Raw genomic sequence first — 21,034 nt, 5'->3', positions numbered from 1 at the left:
CTATATAAAGCTTTTAAAAGAGAGCTGGCGCCTTTGCTTGCGCATGTATTTAATGGCGCATACGAAAAGAAATCATTACCACCTTCCTTCGGAAAAACGCACACCATTCTAATACCGAAGAGCGATCAAATAGACAAACTCAGATTCGTGTCATCCTACAGACCGATTTCACTAACAAACGTCGATTATAAAATATTTATGAAGGTTTTAGCTAGCAGGCTTCAAGGCGTCATCAAGGAAATAGTCGCAGACCATCAAACTTGTGGCCTCAAAGGGCGATCAATTTTTTCAAACATCCATAAGATGCGATGTGTGCTCGAGTGCTGTGACGTCACCGGTGGCGGTGTTGCAGTTCTTCAGCTCGACCTAGAGAAAGCGTTCGATTGTGTCGCTCACGTTATTTTGTTTGCCATCTTAGATCATGTTAATGTCGGTTCCATCATCACTGAGGGCGTGGCCTTGGCGTACCAGAATTGCACAACAAGATTAATTGTTAATAAGTCTCTGGGGGCCCCCATTAACATCATGCGTTCAGTGCGCCAAGGCTGCCCCCTCAGCCCGCTGTTATTTGCCATCTACGTAGAAGCAATGTGTGTAGCAATTAATGAAAATGACGGAATACGGGGTTTCAGATTGGCAGCGACAGAAGTGAAGTTGCTTGCATATGCAGATGACATTGCAGTGTGTTGCACTGACAAACCGAGTGTAATGGAAACAATATCTGTAGTAAAGCATTTCTGTGCCGTAACGGGTAGCAGAGTAAACTGTGGCAAATCGCTAGGGCTGTGGCACGGGGACTGGTTTTCTGCACCCGACTATTTCGCGAACGTGAACTGGGTGAAAACTCCGACAAGGTATCTGGGTGTTCCGCTAGACAGGTACAATAGCAGCGACGAATACTGGAGGAACCAAACCAAAGAACTGAAAGAAAAAGTAGATAAATGGAAAGGTAATAGCCTGTCCATGTTTGCAAGAGCGACAGTTTGTAACATGTTTTTTATTACTAAGTTATATTACGTCTTGCAAACACTGTATTGTTCTAGAGTAAATGTGCAAAGGCTGCACAGAGTGTTTGCGGTTTTCATCTGGGGATCAACATGCGAACGGTGCAGCCGAACAAATTTGTTCAAAAGAATTCAGGATGGGGGTGTGGGCCTGGCGCATCTCTTTGTTCGTCAAGTTGTAAACCAATTTTTGTTTTTTCGCGATGTGCGCGATCCTTTTCTGCGCACCGTATGCCAGCTAAGGTTGAGTAACGCTTTGCCGGCACATGTTGTTAGCACGGCAAGCATGACGGGAACGCTGCGTGGATATTTCAAGGAAGTGGTCGACAGTGTACACTTCCTTTCTGTTCGTTTTACAAATGATTACCTTTGTGAAGTGAAAAAGAAAACATTGTATAGAGATGTATGCGACATTGTTTTCCCAGTGCCCTTATACAGAGCCATATACAGTGGAGGGCCAGGACAGGATGTACTTAAAAGAGTAAAACACATGCAGGTACCACCAGGGGTAAAGACCTTCTTCTTTAAGCTACACACCGGAACGCTCTCCGTGAAGACGTTTCTGGAGGAAAGGGGTTGTCTCGTACCTTGGGGGTCGCACTGCTTGATATGCAAGAAGCCCGAAAATATAGATCACGTTTTCCTACATTGCTGGGCGGCAGTTTTCTTCTGGGACGTCTTAAAGTGAACCCTGAAGAAAGAGCTACCGGTGGACCCCCAAGGTATCAGGCATCTGGCCATTAAAGATGACGACGGGGTTCCCTATGACTTTGTTATGTTGAATGCTCTACACTGTATATGGCGGGCTCGCATGGCAGGGTACCATTGCGATCCTGACGCTAGGCCAGCTCGCGTTTACTTCAAAGAATGTATGTCGCGATTTATTGAAATTCAGAAAATAGAAGAATGTGTACCGGATTGGCTGTCGAGGCTACAACCCCTGACAGCCATGAAGGAACTTTAGTTAGACAACGCCGGTCCAATATGGACAGACGGCTCTATTGTACGGTTTCTTTCTTTACGTACCTTCCATTGTTTTCTTTTTCTTTCTCCTCCAGTGGTTGGAATTTTTGATACATAAGTGTCTGCTAACTGTATGGTCTTAGTAACGTCGAAGACCGGCAATAAATAAAAAAAAAGCGTCGGTGGTTCAGTGGTAGAATACTCGCCTGCCACGCGGGTGGCCCGGGTTCGATTCGCGGTCGACGCAGTTCCTTTTTGAAAGAAGGTGTGGATGCAGTGGTATGATCCGGACTGTGTATACGAAACAGCCGCAGCGTGTCAGTGGTTCCACATTCCACTTCCGGGCACCGCAGTAAACGGACGTGTTATCATGTGCTCCGACGGAGCGGCGTTAGCGGCCGCGAACGGCCGCGGTAACAGGAATGCTGTTTTTGAAGACGAGGATCATCAGGTGATTTTGCCGCACTTGCCTACCGCTCGAATCGTCCTTAATACTGTTTTAACGCGATAGCGTTAAGGAGCTCGTGTCGCAGAAAAGCCGGTGTCGTCGGCGTCGGTGTCGGCGTCGGCGTCCGCGGCGTTGGCCGTGAGCGATAAATCACGGCAGGCACTTCATAAATAAAAAGCAACTTCCAAGATGGGCTGGGTGGGAATCGAACCAGGGTCTCCGGAGTGTGAGACGGAGACGTTACCACTGAGCCACGAGTTCGATGCTTCAAAGCGGTACAAAAGCGCCTCTAGTGAACGCGGTGTTGCCTTAGAAACGAGCTGTTTCTAAGGCTCAGGCGTGCGTCGCTTGCTCAGGCGCACATTTCGTTGTCGCGCCGAACGCTGCGTTGCTCGACGCTCACCGCGTCCGATGCTGGGCGCGTAGTCGCTGCGCCGTAGCCCATTGTCTTACACCCCTTGGCGGGTAGACGGGAACGCTGTCGCGTTCCACTCTTGAAGGCGAAGCTTAAGCGTCATCCAATTTTTTTTACACGCGGACGTCCGTGGAAGACCGTACAAGGTTGAGGATTTCCGTGACGCTCTGGTTCGTCTGGAACTGCTCCCCGAAGTAGTTGCTTTGGGGGCGTATCAGATGAATCACGTGTGGGCGGTCATGATGAAGACGACTGAAGCCACTAGGAAACTGCTTGCTATGCGAAGCATCATTGTCAAAGAACGGCGGTGTATTGTTGTTGACCCCACCAATCAAGGCGTGCGCATGAAGTTACACTGGATGCTGCCAAACGTGTCAGATGAAGACATCAGACAATTTCTTGCCCCATACGGAACGGTTACGGACGCGGCGAAAGAACAGTGGCGTGTTCAAGGGATTTTGGGCAAGGGCTCAACGACGCGGTCGGTGGCACTGCAGCTTAAGGCAGGTACTACAGTCGCCGATATTCCGCACCAACTACGCATAGCAGGGGAGCTCGTCCTTGCCGTAATTCCGGGCCGCGCCCCACTTTCCCTGCGGTGCCATACAACCGGTCATATTCGCCGGGACTGTCGAGTTCCACGCTGCGAGGTCTGCCGCCGCTTCGGCCATGAACGATCTCAGTGCGTCAAGACATACGCCGTCGTCGCAGGACCAACGAGAATAGAAGAAGAAGTATCTGAACACCTCATGGATGGGGCTGAAGTTGAAGATATTTCTCCGGTTAAGAGCGACAAGGTTGTCAACGCGGTCACACAGAAGCAGTCTCGTCACCCCAAAAACTTGTGCCCAGACAAGAAAACCAATGACGAGGCTGATACTCGCAAAAAAACTGAAAACGGGGCGTCTGATAATCAGTTTCGCTACAGAACAGAGTGATGTCCCCTCGAAGCCGTCGCCTGCAACTACGTGTGCCGAGGCGTATGCTACGACTGTCGTCGACATGTCAGCAGCCACTAGCATGCCTGCGAGCGGGCACACGAGGAAACAATCGGCGTAACCGGGACCTCTGGAGCAACGACATGCAGCGAACCACCTACAAAGGCGGCTCAGCTGCGACGTACGCCTTTCAAGCCAAGGCCCGACGTCCAAGTCGAGCGGAGACCCGAGCCGGGGCCGCCCCGTAGCGGCTTCGTTTTGGGTACTGCAACCTAGATATGGCCACTACGTGTGATACCGCCAGCTTGAGTGGCGGAGCCATGTACTACAGAACAGAGGACACCACTTTATGCATAGTGCATGGGTCTCTCAAGGTAAGCGCTATGCGAACCGATTGTTCTTGCTCATAATGGAGGCCGCAATTAACACCGCGATTCGTATTGCCACGCTAAACGTCCGAGGACTAAGCACGAGGCGGCGGTAATATCGATTGAGTCGTATCTTTCTGGAAAACGATCTTGACATAATCGCCATTCAAGAAACCAAGATAGCGAGTCAAGAGCAAACGGATCGCATGGTGCAACCATTCGTTCCGCGTTACAATGTATGCGTCTGTCATGCGGCCGGCACATCGGGGGGCTGCGCTATTTTTTTGCGCAATAGCCTAAATGCAGGTGTGGAAGCAGTTACAGTGTGTGAAACGGGACGCCTGGTTGTCGATTTTACCTTGAGTGAAATTGTCTGGTGAGTTATTTGTATTTACACCCCTAATAGAGAGAGCGAGAGACAGTCCTTTTTCGAACGAGTTGAGGATTATTTAAAGACCGACAAACTTTTGGTATTACTTGGCGATTTCAATTGTGTTTGTTTTCTGGAGGATCGCGTGAAAAAATTGCCGATGAATGATCGTAGCGCACTGCTATTGAACAATCTTGTCAGTGAATACAAACTGGAAGACGTCGGCTGTGTGTTGTACGATCACAGTGTTCCGCGATTTACTCATATTCAAGGACTTAGCCATGCTAGGCTAAGGCTTATGCTAGGGCTTATGTATTACTAGAACCGGTACCATGTAAAACGTACGAGAACAAGCAAGTCTCTTTTAGTGACCACAGTTTGGTTGCCTTCACAATAGGAACAAAAGAACGAAAAACAAATTTCTCGTGGGAATTGTGGAAATTTAACGTTAAGCTACTCAACGATGACTGTTTTGTAAATGACATTAAAGAAAAACTCGGACGATTGATTGTAGCTGAAGAGAAATATGTAGTCACCATGTGGGAAGATTTTAAAAATGAATTGAAGATGAGTGCTATAGAAAGAGTAACTAAACTGAGACAAGAAGAAAAACAGAAAGAAAAAGCCCTGAGGAGTAAACACGACTTTCTACTTAATGTAGAAAGCACAGAACCTGGCCAAGTCATGAAGGAAATCAGGAAAGTTAAAAGCCAATTAGAAATCATCGACACAGAGAAGTAGCGCGGTGCCATGATAAGAGCCCGTGCAGAAAGATTGTGGCGAGGAGAAACACCGAATAAACGCGCGCTTAGTGACGAGAAAGCTTACGCTCGCCGCAGTGATATGAAGCTGATAAGCTACAACGACGAAGTGACGACTCACCGCCGGATCATTGAACACGCCTTTCTTGAACACTATGCAGACCTTTTCAGCAAGAAGAAAACTGATCTGGGTGGTTTCATAAGCCACTTCCTACACTTAATGCCAAGATTGGAAGATAGCGTTAAATAAGGCCTCGAAGCGTCTATAACTGCGCGTGAAGTTGAAGCTGCTATAGAAGAACTAGGCTCAGGAAAGGCACCTGGGCCGGATGGTTTAAGCGCAGCTTTCTACAAAACTTTTAAAGCAGAAATAGCAACAATTATGAGGAAATTTTTAGTGCAGTCCTACAAAAACAACCGAATACTCCCGTCTTTCCGAACAGCTCGGATGGTCCTGATACCGAAATCTGACGATCCAGTAAAGCGCCTGTCTGTTGCATCGTACCGTCCCATTAGCTATGCGAACACTGACTATAAATTTTTTATGAAAATACTGGCAAAAAGGCTACAGAGCGTAATTAAACTTTTAGTTGGAGCCCACCAAACGCGTAGGATTCAAGGGCGCACAATAACCACCAACGTACACGTCGCCAGGAGCGTTCTAGAATGCGTCGATGCTTTCGAGGGTAAAGTTGCAATGTTGCAGCTAGACCTGGAGAAGGCATATGACCGTGTGTCTCATGACATTCTCTTCGAGATTTTAGAATACACGAACATAGGAACAGTGATTATAGATGGTTTGAAAATGGTCTACACAGACTGCAGCACACGGTTGATTATCAACAAGTCTCTCACGAGAAGTGTCAATGTTTGCTCATCTCTGAAACAAGGGTGCCCAATTTCGTCATTGCTTTTCACATTATACCTGGAGCCCTTTTGCCTAGCCATTAGGGAGAACGAGAAAATAAGAGGATTCAAATTACAGCAGAGTGAGGTGAAAGTGCTTTCCTACGCAGACGATCTAGCAGTGTTTTGTGATGACTATGACAGTGTCAGGGAAGTGGTCACAGTGGCGAAAAGCTATTGTGAAAAAACAGGTAGTGCCATAAACTGGGACAAGAGCATCGGGTTTTGGCATGGCGCGTGGCAAAGCACACCGTGCTCTTTCGCAAACATACAGTGGGTAACCATGCCTGTGAAATACCTTGGCGTGCTGCTTGAGCATTACAAAGACAGTACTCAGTTCTGGGAACAGGAAACACAGACGGCGAAGGAAAAAGCGCTGGCATGGCAAGATCGCAATCTGTCAATTTTCGCGCGCTCCACGGTGTGCAACATTTTTCTGGTTGCTAAAATATGGTATATACTACAAGCGCTATTCATGTCGAGAGTGAATGTACAGAAGCTGCATCGAGTGTTCGCTGTGTTCATTTGGAACTCAACTTGGGAACGCTGCAGCTGCTCAAATCTGTTGAGATCAGTTCGCAGCGGTGGTCTTGGACTGTCACACCTATTTGTACGCCAGATTGTATCGCGGTTTATGTTCTTGCGGAACCAGAGTGATCCATTTTTGCGCACAATGATACAAGTGCGATTAAGTAATCTTTTGCCTGACTTCCTTGTTTCATGTACGAATGTTGAATCCCGTCCAGTTAGAGGTTTCCTTCGGGAAGTCGTATCATCTTTCCGTATCCGTATGCTTAATGTTCGTTTCTCTCTAGAATATTTAAGTTCCGCCAGAAGAAAGAAATTGTATCATGATCTGATAGACTCATTAATGCCAGTTCCAATGTATAGGATGGCATACTATGGAGGTTGAGGCGATGAAGTCCTCAAAAGAGTCAAAAGAATGCCCGTGAAACCATCGTTAAAATCATTCGTCTTTAAACTCCACACAAATACCCTGCCCGTAAAGACTTGGCTGGCCGACAAGGGAATATTTGTGCCGTGGACCACCAATTGTATAATGTGTAAAAAACCAGAGACTGTTGATCACGTCTTCATCGACTGTTGGGATCCCTTTTTTTATTGGGACATCTTACAACGGACATTAAAGAAAGCATTACCAATAACCCCACGGGGTATCAGATACTTACATACAGGCTATAACGATGTTCCATATGACCTTATTATGCTGCTGAGCCTCCATACTATATGGTCAACATGAATGTCGGTACGTCATGCGGATGTGAATGTCCGTTCTGTCCGAGAACACTTTATTGATAGTGTCGTCTACATGCGTGAAGTGTACAAAGTGCAGAAAGAACCGCTCGAGTGCTTGCCGCTGTTTGATGACTTGGCTAGATTCAAGCAATTTTAATGTCAGCGAGTCGGCATAAGCTATGCTGACTCTCTTTTAACAATGTATAGCGCAAAAAAAAAAGCCCGGGTTCGATTCCCGGCCGACGCAGTTTCTTTTTTGAAAAGAGCTGTCGGATGAAACGGAACGATCCAAACTAATGTATAGCAGTCAGCAACTTCGCGTCGGTGGTTTTCTGCATCCGGCAGCCGAGCTGTTCGGATCGTAGGGTCATGGCCTCTTCCGGGCCAGCGACAGCGACCACTTTTGGTCGCGGAAACAGGATCACCGACGACGATAAGGATTATCCGTTTATTTTGCCTCAGCTGCCGAAAGGACGAGTTGCCTTTAACACCGTGTTTTTACACGGTGATGTACGCGCCAGACCTTACAAGGTCGAAGATTTTAGAGACGCCCTTCTGCCGACGGGACTGCTGCCGGACGTGGTATGCATAGGGGCGTACCAGATAAACCACGTCTGGGCGGTGACGCTGTCTGACGCCACTGCGACGAAGGGCCTCATGGCCCTTAAAGAACTGCAAGTGAAGGGAAGACGGTGTGTCATCGTGGACCCGCAAGACCAGCAGGTGAAGCTTAGGCTTCACTGGCTGCTCTATGGCGTTGCAGACGAGGACATACGGACGGCGTTCATGGCTTTCGGCAAGGTGGAGGAGGGAAGCCGGGAAAGGTGGCGCGTCCATGGCCTGGGCGACAAGACGTCGACAACCAGGACTGTGCTTCTAAAGCTGAAAAGCGGCGTGAAAATGGAAGACCTTCCTCATCAGGTCCGCGTCGGCGGAGAGCTGGCATTGGTGGTCGTCCCTGGTCGACCCATGCAGTGCCTGCGCTGCCAAGGCACGGGGCACGTCCGCCGGGAGTGTAAAGTTCCGCGCTGTTCACGCTGCAGACGGTTCGGTCATGTTGACGCTGACTGCGTCAAATCCTACGCCGCCGTGACAAGCCCAGCAGTGAACGACGTGGCCGCAGAGCACGTCATGGACGTGGTCGAGACGGGGGACGCCGCTACAGGCATCGGAGACCTGGTACCGACAGCGGCAGTCGGCGAGACGTCTACCGTCGGCGCAGAAGGCACGGTTGCTCAAGGTACTGAGAAGCGGAGTGTCAAGGCGCAGGGCGCGACTGCTGTGGGCCCCGCGACGGGAACCATTAGTGAAGACCCGCCCGACAACGGTATGACGGCAATGCAGCAGGACGAGGCCGTGAAAGACGGCGACCGGACTGAGACTCTAGGCAGCCCGGCCAAACGCCCCCACGACCAGACCAAGGACCAAGGCGAGGGTGCGACCAGCACCACCGAGGGACCACCGACAAAGACGCCCCAGGGGAGGCGGGTGGGCTTCAAACCAAAGCCGAATGTGCCGCCTGAAAGAAAGCCTGTGATCAAAGTGTCGACGACAAACAATGCCGGGAAGCCGGACGGCCCCGGAGGCGGCTAGCCAAGGGCTGGTCGTGAAGGGTAAGCACCATGCTCCGGGCCTACTTTTCTCGCTAGATGAAGATGGATGAAATACCGTCACTTAGTATTGCCACACTAAATGTGCGAGGGTTGGCGGCTAGTCGTAGGCAATGTCAGGTCCTACGGTTGGTAACGGACCATGACATAGACGTACTAGCCGTCCAGGAAACCAAGGTTGACGGAGAGGAGGAGCCTGGGAGCATGGTGCGACGATTCACGACTAGGTACTTTGTGGTGGTGAGTCATGCGGTAGGCACATCCGGGGGGTGCATTCTTTTTGTGAAGAAGCTGCCTGGTTTACATATTCAAAGTGTGTGGTCCTGTCTGGATGGAAGGATTGTTTTATGTGACTTTACGATCTCTGACTTTGAGTTTCGCGTCATATGCGTTTATGCGCCGAATTCTGTAGACGAGCGTGTCCTCTTTTTTTCGAACCTCTCACAATATGTTTGCTGTAATAAGCGCGTTGTGTTACTAGGGGACTTCAATTGTGTGTTGAGTGCTAGAGACCGAGCCAACAATGCCGGCGTGCGTGATAGAAGTAGTGACGTTTTGTCAAAATTAATTAATGAAAATGAACTCGATGATGTTTTTCAATGTCTGGAAGGGGAGCGTCAAGTGACATTTACGCGTTTTCAAGGCAGTAGTCATGCGCGACTGGATCGCATGTACATTTCGTTGGACACGATTCCAAGATGCCACGGTTATTGCGTTGTACCCGTGTCATTTTCGGATCACTGCCTGGTAAAATGTAACATAGGTATAAGGAAAAGGGAACATGCATTTAATTGGCATCTATGGAAACTCAATGACTTGTTATTAAATGATGCATCTTTTGTAAAGGCAGTGCGGGATGCGGTTAATGAAATACGCGAAGATGCGGCTGATACAATAGCAGAAAAGTGGGAATGTGTTAAACAAAAAGTTAAAATGAAAGCCTTAGACAGGTCAAGCTGCCTCAAATTTGAGAGGGAATATAAAGAAAAGGGTTTGCGAACACTACTTCAGCAGCTCATAACGCTTGAGTGCAGAGAGCCTGGTCTGTACAAGGACGATGTGCGGAGCGTCAAGGAAAAGCTTGAACAGTTCGACAAAGAACGTTATCAAGGTGCCATCGTGCGAGCAAGAGCAGATGCACTGGCGGCATGGGAGACGCCCACTAAAAGGGCGCTCGGTTTAGAGAAGGCACACGGAAGACGAAACCATGTCGATCAACTTTTAATGAATGGAGCTGTTGTTGACGACAACGAGAGCATAGCACACGCCTTCTTCCAATACTATCAGTCACTCTTTGCATTTCAGGAAGCGAATTTAGAGGGTTTCAAAGCGGACTTTCTGCACCGCATGCCGCGTTTGAGTGATGAAGCTAAGGAGCGATAAGAAGGGAAAATAACGGAGAGGGAAGTCGAAAAGGCAATCGACGATTTAAACTTGGGCAAGTCACCGGGACCAGATGGACTCAGCGCCGCCTTATATAAGACACTGAAAAGAGAACTGGCCCCTTTATTAGTAGAAGTATTTAATGAAGCGTACGAGCAGAAATCATTGCCACCTTCTTTTGGGAAAGCGCACACCATTCTAATTCCGAAGAACGATAAATTAGATAAACTGAGATTCGTATCATCCTATAGGCCCATATCACTAACAAATGTGGATTACAAGATATTTATGAAGATTTTAGCGACCAGACTTCAAAGTGTCATAAAGGAAATCGTCACAGACCATCAAACTTGTGGAATCAAAGGGCGAACAATTTTTTCTAACATCCATAAGATGCGGTGTGTGCTCGAGTGCTGTGACGTCACCGGTGCCGGCGTTGCAGTTCTTCAGCTTGATCTTGAGAAAGCGTTCGATTGCGTCGCTCACGTTATTTTGTTCTCCATATTGGATCATGTTAATGTCGGTACCATCATCGCTGAGGGTGTGGCCTCGGCGTACCAGAACTGCACTACAAGGTTAATTGTTAATAAGTCGCTGGGGGCCCCCATTAACATCATGCGTTCAGTGCGCCAAGGCTGTCCCCTCAGTCCTCTGTTATTTGCTATATACATAGAAGCAATGTGTGTGGCCATTACCGCAAATAACAATATATGTGGTTTTAGATTGGCAGAATCCGAAGTGAAGCTGCTAGCGTATGCTGATGACGTTGCAGTGTGTTGCACAGACGAACCAAGTGTGACTGAAACAATTGCTGTAGTAAAACATTTCTGTGACGTCACGGGCAGCAAAGTCAATTGGGGCAAATCCCTCGGGCTGTAGCACGGGGAGTGGTCTTCGGCACCGGAATACTTCGCCAATGTCAACTGGGTGAAAACTCCGACGAAGTATCTGGGTGTTCCCCTCGACAGGTACAAGAGCAGCGATGAGTACTGGAGGAACCGAACTAATGAAACGAAAGAAAAAGTGGACAGATGGACAAGCACTAACCAGTCTATTTTTTCAAGGGCGACAATTTGTAATATGTTTTTTATAGCGAAGTTATATTATGTTATGCAAGTGTTGCATTGTTCCAGGGCAAATGTGCAAAGGCTGCACAGAGTGTTCGCGGTCTTCATCTGGGGATCAGCATGGGAGAGAGCTAGCCGAACCAATTTCTTTAGAAGAGTGAAGGACGGGGGTGTTGGCTTGGCACATCTTTTTGTTCGACAACTTGTCAACCGCTTTTTGTTTTTTCGAGATGTGCGCGATCCTTTTCTGCGCACCGTATGTCAACTCAGGTTGAGCGATGCATTGCCGGCGTATGTTGTTAGTACGGCAAGCATGACCGGAAAACTTCGGGGTTATGTTAAGGAAGTGGTCGACAGTGTGCGCTTCCTTTCAGTTCGTTTTTCAAAAGATTATCTATGTCAAGTGAAAAGGAAAACACTGTATAATGATGTGTGCGACATTGTGTTCCCAGTGCCCTTATACAGAGCCATATACAGTGGAGGGCCAGGACAAGACGTCCTTAAACGGGTGAAACGCATGCAGGTGCCAGCAGGGGTTAAAACCTTTTTTTTTAAGCTCCACACTGGAACACTTTCCGTGAAGACATTTATGGAAGAGCGAGGCTGTCTTGTGCCGTGGGGTTCACACTGCTTGATCTGCAAGAAGCCCGAAACCATCGATCACGTGTTCTTGCACTGCTGGGCGGCTGTGTTCTTCTGGGACGTCTTGAAGCGAACACTGAAGAAAGAATTACCTGTAGACCCCCAAGGGATCCGGTATCTGCCAATTAAGGATGAAGAGGGATTTCCATACGACTTTATTATGTTGAATGCACTCCACTGTATATGGCGGTCGCGCATGGCAGGGTACCATTGCGATGCCGACGCCCGCCCGGTTCACATATATTTCAGAGAATGTATGTCGCGGTTCGTTGATGTACAGAAATTGCAAGAATGTGCACCGGATTGGCTGTCGAGGCTAGAAGCTCTGACAGCCATGAAGGAATTTTAATTTGACGACGCCGGTCCCATACGGACAGTCGGCATTATTGTAATTTTTTTTCTTTTTCTTCTTCCCCGCAAGCTTGTATTCCTGACATGTGTGTAGTATTTGTATATTCAGTGTTATGTCGAAAACCGGCATTAAATTAAAAAAAAAAAAGTCGGTGGTTCAGTGGTAGAATACTCGCCTGCCACGCGGGTGGCCCGGGTTCGATTCCCGGCCGACGCAGTTTCTTCTTTGAAAAGAGCTGTCGGATGAAACGGAACGATCCAAACTAATGTATAGCAGTCAGCAACTTCGCGTCGGTGGTTCAGTGGTAGAATACTCGCCTGCCACGCGGGTGGCCCGGGTTCGATTCCCGGCCGACGCAGCTCTTTTTTGAAAAGAGCTGTCGGATGAAACAGAACGATCCAAACTAATGTATAGCAGTCAGCAACTTCGCGTCGGTGGTTCAGTGGTAGAATACTCGCCTGCCACGCGGGTGGCCCGGGTTCGATTCCCGGCCGAACCAGTTTCTCTTTTCAAAAGAGCTGTCGGATGAAACGGAACGATCCAAACTAATGTATAGCAGTCAGCAACTTCGCGTCGGTGGTTCAGTGGTAGAATACTCGCCTGCCACGCGGGTGGCCCGGGTTCGATTCCCGGCCGACGCAGTTTCTCTATTGAAAAGAGCTGTCGGATGAAACGGAACGATCCAAACTAATGTATAGCAGTCAGCAACTTCGCGTCGGTGGTTCAGTGCATGTATGGGCGGTGACGATGAAGACAGCCGAGGCTGCCGAAAAGCTGGCGGCCCTGAAGGAGCTGCAGGTGAAGGGGCGTCGCTGCCTGGTCATCGACCCCAAGGAACAACAGGTGAAGCTTCGTATCCACTGGCTTCTGCATGGGGTGGACGACGAAGACGTCAAGACCGCGCTGGCCTCCTTCGGCAAGGTGACGGAAGTGACCCGGGAGCGCTGGCGAGTGGATGGCGTTTCCGACAAGGGCTCGACGACCCGAGCAGTGCTGCTGCAGCTGAAGGCAGGAATGAAAGTCGACGACCTGCCCCACCAGATCCGCGTCGCCGGCGAGCTTGCGCTGGTGGTAGCCCCAGGACGTCCCATGCAGTGCCTGCGCTGCCGAGGCTCTGGCCACGTTCGTCGTGAATGCAAGGTTCCCCGTTGCTCGCGGTGCAGGCTTTTTGGACACAACGACGCGGACTGTGTGCGTTCATACGCAGTAGCCGCGGGTTCGGCGGAGAGCGAGCCGTCGACGTTAGACCATGTAATGGACGTGACCGAGGCGGAGGAAGCGGCCACGGGAGCTGGAAACGGCAAAGTGGCGGCAGAAACCGGCGTGACGACCAAGCAAGCCGAAGGAGGAAGGAATATCCCTCCCCCCAAAGAACCAGCAGCTACAGTCGAGAGCGTGAAGACGGCCCCGCATGAAAATGAGAGCCACCAGCCAGCTACGGATGCAACGCAGGCAGAGGCGGACGACAACGCGACCCCTGCTAGCGCCCGCGTCGAATCCGTCTCGGCACCGGTCAAGAGATCCCTGCAGCACGAGGAGAAAGTCGACGGAAAGGCTGGCGGTGACTCCGAGGCACCACCCGCTAAGACGCTACCTGGAAGGCGCTCCACCCTCAAGCCTAAGCCGAACTTGGAGACTGACCGTAGGCTTACCCCGAAGCCGACCAAAGAGGAACCCGGGCGACGGCCGCCGGATGGCCACGGAGGCGTCTAGCGGTCAGCTAGACGTTAAGGTGAGCACCATGCTCCGGGCCTTCTCCCCTCCGGTTTTCACCAATAATGGCTACCAACCCGTCGCTTAGCCTCGGCACGCTAAACGTTCGAGGTCTGGCCGCCAAAAGGAAACAGAGTCAGGTTTACAGACTACTAGTGGACCACGACCTCGACGTTTTAGCCGTGCAAGAAACCAAGGTAGACGGCGAGGAGGAGACCGGGAGCATGGTGCAAAGGTTCACGTATAACTACTATACGGTAGTGAGCCACGCCTTAGGGACTTCGGCAGGGTGTGTGCTGTTCGTGAGGAAGCTCCCTGGTCTTTTTATGGATGGTTACTTCTCCTGTACTTCTGGTCGACTTGTCTTTTGTGACTTCAGCTATTGTAATGTCCAATGGCGCGTGTTTTGCATTTATGCGCCTAATACTGTGCAAGAGAGGGCAAATTTCTTTTTGAGTTTAAAGCATCATTTACATGTGCAAAAAATGATAGCCTGTGTAGGCGACTTCAACTGCGTATTGAAAGCTGAGGATAGGTCTACGCGTCGCGTGGTTTGTGACAAAAGTAGTGATATCCTGGCGCAGATCACACACGAATTCGAATTAGAAGATATCGCAGAATGTTTTCGCGGTCACGGAGACGTAAGCTACACTCACTTTCAGGGCACAAGTCACGCACGCTTAGACCGTATCTATCTTTCATATGATTTAGTTGAAAAATGCCAGTGCTACACAGTTACGGCCATATCATATTCTGACCACTGCCTGGCAAAATGCACGGTGGGCAGGAAGAAAGAACGAAACCAGTTCGTCTGGGAACTGTGGAAATTGAATGCAGAGCTGTTACGGGATGAAACTTTTAACGAAAATGTAGTGGCTACTCTGAATTCTTTTGGAACAGACAGTTCTACGAAATTTGGTGAGGAATGGGAGTTGCTGAAGCAAAGCATTAAATTGAAGGCAATCGAAAGAAGTAGCGTACTGCGATATGAACAAAAGGCCAGAGAAAAGGATTTAACAACATTGCTAGAAAAATTTGCGAAGCTTGAATGCATGCAACCTGGCGCCTATCAACAAGATATGCGCGCCGTTAAGAAGAAGCTCGAGGTATTCGACGAAGATCGCTACCGAGGTGCGCTAGTGCGCGCCAGAGCAGAAAGGCTATCATGCGGGGAAACGCCAACGAAAAGAGCACTGGGGTTAGAAAAAAAGCACTCAAGACGTAAGCAGATTGAGGCTATCGAATATGAAGGGGTGGTATTAACGGATAACAATAATATAGGGCGTGCTTTCTTTGAGCATTACAAAGGACTTTTTACATTCAGGCCTGTCAACATGCACGATTTCAAGAAATTATTTTTGCAACGAATCCCACAGCTGTCGAGTGAGGTTAAAGAAACCTTAGAACGACCATTAACAGAACATGAAGTGATGAAAGCCATCGAAGACCTGAATCCTGGGAAGTCGCCAGGTCCAGACGGTCTTTGTGCCGCATGGTACAAATCGTTCAAAAGCCACCTAGCTCCTATCTTAACAGCAGTTTTCAAGGAAGCATATGAACTGAAAATACTTCCACCATCCTTTGGCCAGTCCCATACAGTACTAATACCGAAAACAGAAGAGACCGAAAAGCTCAAGCAACTTTCCTCCTACAGACCCATAGCGCTTACTAACTGCGACTACAAAATATTGATGAAGGTGTTGGCACGACGGGTCCAGTCAGTTATTCAGGAAGTAGTCGGCCCACACCAGACGTGTGGTATTCGTGGAAGAACCATTTTCACTAACATCCATAAAATGAAGTGTGTGCTGGAGTGTTGTGACGCCATGTGCGATGCAGTAGCCATCCTCCAGCTAGACTTGGAGAAGGCGTTTGATTGTGTTTCTCACGACATATTGCTTACCATCCTTGAACACGTTAATTTTGGCCACATAATCACTGAAGGGGTGACCATGGCGTACCGGAGCTGCTATACCAGACTTATAGTTAATCAGATGTTGGGGGCCCCCATTAACGTGAAGCGCTCCGTTCGCCAGGGTTGTCCACTCAGTCCACTCCTGTTTTGTGTCTACATAGAAACGCTATGTCTGGCCATCATTGAAAATGAATGTATTAAGGGGTTTAGTCTTCAATCAGCAGAAGTGAAGCTACTGGCATACGCTGACGATGTGGCTGTGTGCTGTAAGGACAAACAAAGTGTATTGAATACTGTGAATATCGTCAAAAAGTTTGGTAACGTCACTAACAGCTACGTTAACTGGCAGAAATGTTTGGGGTTTTGGCATGGAAGATGGGCGTCTACACCAGACCACTTTTCGAACGTAAACTGGGTCACGACGCCAGTTAAGTACCTTGGAGCACCCCTTGATGCCTACAAGGACAGTAGCGAGTACTGGAAGGAGCGGACAAAACAACTAAAAGAAAAAGCCGACCGATGGAACGCCTGTTACTTGTCAATATTCGCGAGAGCTACAGCGTGCAACATGTTTCTCGTGACAAAGATCTGGTACGTAATGCAGGTACTACAGTGCTCTCGTATTAATGTGCAGAAACTGCACCGCGTGTTCGCTGTATTCGTGTGGGCATCAAGCTGGGAGCGATGTAGCCGAGATAATCTCTTCCGGCGCGTGAAGGATGGTGGTCTGGGGTTGGCGCACCTCTTCTTGCGTCAACTGGTGAATAGATTCTCCTTCTTTCGAGATACAAACGACCCATTTCTGCGCACGGTGATCCAAATGAGGCTGTCAAGATCACTTCCCGAATTCGTTGTAGGTACGGAAATAATGCCAGAACCAGTCCGTGGTTTCTTTCGGGAAATAGTTCAGAGTGTTTCCATTTTGCGTGTTCGTTTTTCAAGTGCATATTTGTGGAGTGTAAAACGGAAAAAGATATATCGTGATTTATGTGACAGTGTTTTGCTGGTACCTATGTACAGAGCCCCGTACAGTGGAGGCCCAGGCCTAGATGTATTGAAAAGGGTGAAGAAGATGCCAGTTCAACCAGCCACTAAATCGTTCTTTTTTAAATTACACACTGGTACTGTACCTGTTAAATTCTTCCTTGAACAACGTGGGTTCTACATGCCATGGGGAACCCACTGCCTTATATGTAAAAAAACAGAAAGCATAAATCACGTCTTCATCCACTGTTCGGAAGGGGTCTTTTTCTGGGACGTGCTACAAAGGACTCTAAAAAAGGAGCTACCTATAGATCCCCACGGAATCAGGTTTCTGCCAGTATATGACGACGAAGGTTTCCCGTACGACCTGATCATGCTTACGGGCCTCCACAGTTTATGGCGCGCAAGAATGGCGGGTTACCATTGTGACCCGGATGCCCGACCGGCGCGTCTGTACTTTTGTGAATCCATGCAACGGTATGTGGAAGTGATCAAGATGCAACAGCCTGTTCCTGAGTGGCTGTCGAGGGTTGAACCCCTTACAGCACTAAAGGAATTTTAATCCGACAACGTCGTGCCACCGTAGCGGACGGCAGCGAATGTAAATATTACTGTTCCTTGTTCCGTTTGTGTATTCATCCCTTTTTGCTTCTTTGGTCTTTGTTTGTATCATTTAGGAATTTGTGTTGTGTTATGTCGAGGACTGGCAATAAAGAAAAAAAAAGCGTCGGTGGTTCAGTGGTAGAATACTCGCCTGCCACGCCGGTGGCCCGGGTTCGATTCCCGGCCGACGCAGTTTCTTTTTTGAAAAGAGCTGTCGGATGAAACGGAACGATCGAAACTAATGTATAGCAGTCAGCAACTTCGCGTCGGTGGTTCAGTCGTAGAATGCTCGCCTGCCACGCGGGTGGCCCGGGTTCGATTCCCGGCTGACGCAGTTTCTTCTTTGAAAAGAGCTGTCGGATGAAACGGAACGATCCAAACTAATGTATAGCGGTCAGCAACTTCGCGTCGGTGGTTCAGTGGTAGAATGCTCGCCTGCCACGCGGGTGGCCCGGGTTCGATTCCCGGCTGACGCAGTTTCTTCTTTGAAAAGAGCTGTCGGATGAAACGGAACGATCCAAACTAATGTATAGCAGTCAGCAACTTCGCGTCGGTGGTTCAGTGGTAGAATGCTCGCCTGCCACGCGGGTGGCCCGGGTTCGATTCCCGGCTGACGCAGTTTCTTCTTTGAAAAGAGCTGCCGGTTGTAACGGAACGATCCGAACTAATGTATAGCAGTCAGCAACTTCGCGTCGGTGGTTCAGTGGTAGAATACTCGCCTGCCACGCGGGTGGCCCGGGTTCGATTCCCGGCCGACGCAGTTTCTTTTTTGAAAAGAGCTGTCGGATGAAACGGAACGATCCAAACTAAAGTATAGCAATCAGCAACTTCGCGTCGGTGGTTCAGTGGTAGAATACTCGCCTGCCACGCGGGTGGCCCGGGTTCGATTCCCGGCCGACGCAGTTTCTTTTTTGAAAAGAGCTGTCGGATGAAACGGAACGATCCAAACTAATGTATAGCAGTCAGCAACTTCGCGTCGGTGGTTCAGTGGTAGAATACTCGCCTGCCACGCGGGTGGCCCGGGTTCGATTCCCGGCCGACGCAGTTTCTCTTTTGAAAAGAGCTGTCGGATGAAACGGAACGATCCGAACTAATGTATAGCAGTCAGCAACTTCGCGTCGGTGGTTCAGTGGTAGAATACTCGCCTGCCACGCGGGTGGCCCGGGTTCGATTCCCGGCCGACGCAGTTTCTTTTTTGAAAAGAGCTGTCGGATGAAACGGAACGATCCAAACTAATGTATAGCAGTCAGCAACTTCGCGTCGGTGGTTCAGTGGTAGAATACTCGCCTGCCACGCGGGTGGCCCGGGTTCGATTCCCGGCCGACGCAGTTTCTTTTTTGAAAAGAGCTGTCGGAAGAAACGGAACGCTCCAAACTAATGTATAGCAGTCAGCAACTTCGCGTCGGTGGTTCAGGGCTTTCTGCCGCGCTAGCGAGCGGACGTGCCGATCATGAGCTCCGTAGGAGCGGCTTCAGCGGCCCAGCAGGGCCGCGGTACCAGGAGTTTTGCCTCAGAAGACCCGGAATACCAAGTTTTGCTGCCTCAATTGCCGACAGGTCGGATAGTTTTAAATACAGTTTTTCTGCATGCGGATGTGCGTGCCAGGCCGTATCGTGTGGAACATTTCCGAGATGCGTTGGCTAGCTTAGGCCTACTTGCCGATGTCATCGCCCTAGGGGCGTATCAGATGAGCCACGTTTGGGCGGTTACTTTCAAGAGCGACGAAGGCGTGAAAAAGCTTTCAAGCGCCAAGAACCTCAAGGTGAATGAACATCGGTGCATTGTCGTTGATCCTGCCAATCAGGCCGTGCGGCTGAAGTTGCATTGGATGCTTCATAACGTGTCGGACGAGGATATACGGACAGCCCTGTTACCGTTCGGAAAGGTCACGGACGTTTTCCATGAAAAGTGGCGTGTTCAAGGAGTTCAAGATAAAGCATCGTCGACACGGGCGGTGTCCCTGGTTCTGAAGACGGGTATGACCGTAGAAGACCTGCCCCATCAACTTCGTGTAGCTGGTGAGCAGACCCTAGTTGTGGTACCGGGCAGAGCACCCCTTTGCCTGAAGTGCCGAAACACCGGACATGTCCGACGTGACTGCCGCGTCCCGAAATGTGCAGTATGCCGTCGCTACGGCCACCAGGATACGGAATGTGTTAAGACTTACGCATCCGTCGCAGGACCTGCGCTTCGAGAGGACGTGGCTGACCTGTTAATGGATGAGGCTGACGTTGATGAGGCTTCCCGCGTGCTAGTACCACCGGCGGACATAGTTGCAACACCTTATGTGCCGGCTGCTAAAGCCACGAAGGTGGTAAATGTGCTGCCTACGAGCCCGAAAGATGCAGTGCAAAGGCCATGCGACGAAGGAGCCAAAGAAGAATCGGCCGCAAAATCCGCCACTGCCGAGGAGGCCGCCACGGAGCACGGACCGGCAACTCCCTTGATGGACGTCGAAGAATCGAGTGCAAGCAATGTGGCTATGAAAAGAGCGAGGGACTCGACCGGCAACCTGGACGGCAGCCTGGACGGCAACCTTGACAACGGGGCCAAAGACGAGCCGCCGCCAAAAGCGCAGGCGGGTCGTCGTGTGCCCGTGCGCCCGAAGCCAAACATCCCGCCGGACAGACGGCCGGCGGCAAAACCGCCTAAGTAGGACTCGGCGCCTACTGGGGCGCCCGGACTAACGTCGTGAAGAGATGGCGTCCTTTTTGGAATCGGGCTTCGCGTACGCTCTAAAGGTACGCGTGTGGATCGAGCGGTTTTCAGTGCAAAAGTTATGCATGCAAATTTTTCTACAGTGTGTCTGGATCGCTTGTTCTTCAGCGACACCGTGCGATCGGCTTGCTTTTGCAGATAAATGGCGGTGAAACTAGAGAGAGCACTGAGAGTTGCCACGTTAAATGTCCGTGGCCTTGGAGCGCGAAGGAGGCAGTATCAACTTAGCCGCTTGTGTATGGAGAAGGAACTCGATGTAGTTGCCTTACAAGAAACTAAGGTCGAAACCCAAGAGCAGACCGATCGCATGGTGACGCCTTTCACGGCGCATTACAATGTGTGCGTGTGCCATGCGAATGGCACATCAGGCGGATGTGCGTTGTTAATACGGAAGAGTGCTGGTATTATTGAAGAAAGTGTAACTGTTTCTGAAACTGGCCGCTTGCTTATTGTAGATTTTTCTTTTTCCCACGATTTGTGGCGGCTCGTATGCGTTTATGCGCCAAACAATGTGAATGATCGATTTTTGTTTTTTGAATGTATCGAGCAATATCTAAAATGTGATCGCTTTGTCATATTACTTGGTGATTTTAACTGTGTGTGTTCTCCGGAAGACC

At 49.7% G+C, this 21,034-nt stretch overlaps 11 non-coding genes across 11 annotated transcripts; all 11 read left to right on the top strand.

The window, feature by feature from the left end:
• The first annotated feature begins 12,771 nt into the window (after positions 1 to 12,771).
• Positions 12,772 to 12,842, top strand: TRNAG-GCC (transfer RNA glycine (anticodon GCC)). The gene has a single exon. It is a non-coding gene; the product is annotated as a tRNA-Gly (tRNA).
• Positions 12,843 to 13,054: 212 nt separating this feature from the next.
• TRNAG-GCC (transfer RNA glycine (anticodon GCC)) lies at positions 13,055 to 13,125 on the top strand. The gene has a single exon. It is a non-coding gene; the product is annotated as a tRNA-Gly (tRNA).
• A 4,695-nt stretch (positions 13,126 to 17,820) lies between these two features.
• Positions 17,821 to 17,891, top strand: TRNAG-GCC (transfer RNA glycine (anticodon GCC)). Its single transcript has one exon. It is a non-coding gene; the product is annotated as a tRNA-Gly (tRNA).
• A 71-nt stretch (positions 17,892 to 17,962) lies between these two features.
• TRNAG-GCC (transfer RNA glycine (anticodon GCC)) lies at positions 17,963 to 18,033 on the top strand. The gene has a single exon. It is a non-coding gene; the product is annotated as a tRNA-Gly (tRNA).
• A 71-nt stretch (positions 18,034 to 18,104) lies between these two features.
• TRNAG-GCC (transfer RNA glycine (anticodon GCC)) lies at positions 18,105 to 18,175 on the top strand. Its single transcript has one exon. It is a non-coding gene; the product is annotated as a tRNA-Gly (tRNA).
• A 71-nt stretch (positions 18,176 to 18,246) lies between these two features.
• TRNAG-GCC (transfer RNA glycine (anticodon GCC)) lies at positions 18,247 to 18,317 on the top strand. The gene has a single exon. It is a non-coding gene; the product is annotated as a tRNA-Gly (tRNA).
• Positions 18,318 to 18,388: 71 nt separating this feature from the next.
• Positions 18,389 to 18,459, top strand: TRNAG-GCC (transfer RNA glycine (anticodon GCC)). Its single transcript has one exon. It is a non-coding gene; the product is annotated as a tRNA-Gly (tRNA).
• Positions 18,460 to 18,530: 71 nt separating this feature from the next.
• On the top strand, positions 18,531 to 18,601 carry TRNAG-GCC (transfer RNA glycine (anticodon GCC)). The gene has a single exon. It is a non-coding gene; the product is annotated as a tRNA-Gly (tRNA).
• Positions 18,602 to 18,672: 71 nt separating this feature from the next.
• Positions 18,673 to 18,743, top strand: TRNAG-GCC (transfer RNA glycine (anticodon GCC)). The gene has a single exon. It is a non-coding gene; the product is annotated as a tRNA-Gly (tRNA).
• A 71-nt stretch (positions 18,744 to 18,814) lies between these two features.
• TRNAG-GCC (transfer RNA glycine (anticodon GCC)) lies at positions 18,815 to 18,885 on the top strand. The gene has a single exon. It is a non-coding gene; the product is annotated as a tRNA-Gly (tRNA).
• A 71-nt stretch (positions 18,886 to 18,956) lies between these two features.
• TRNAG-GCC (transfer RNA glycine (anticodon GCC)) lies at positions 18,957 to 19,027 on the top strand. Its single transcript has one exon. It is a non-coding gene; the product is annotated as a tRNA-Gly (tRNA).
• The last annotated feature ends 2,007 nt before the right edge of the window (positions 19,028 to 21,034 follow it).

Source organism: Dermacentor variabilis, chromosome 4, assembly GCF_050947875.1.
Source record: "Dermacentor variabilis isolate Ectoservices chromosome 4, ASM5094787v1, whole genome shotgun sequence".
NCBI lineage: Eukaryota > Metazoa > Arthropoda > Arachnida > Ixodida > Ixodidae > Dermacentor > Dermacentor variabilis.
Note: the sequence above shows the minus strand (reverse complement) of the source record. Positions and strands in the feature narration are given on the sequence as shown.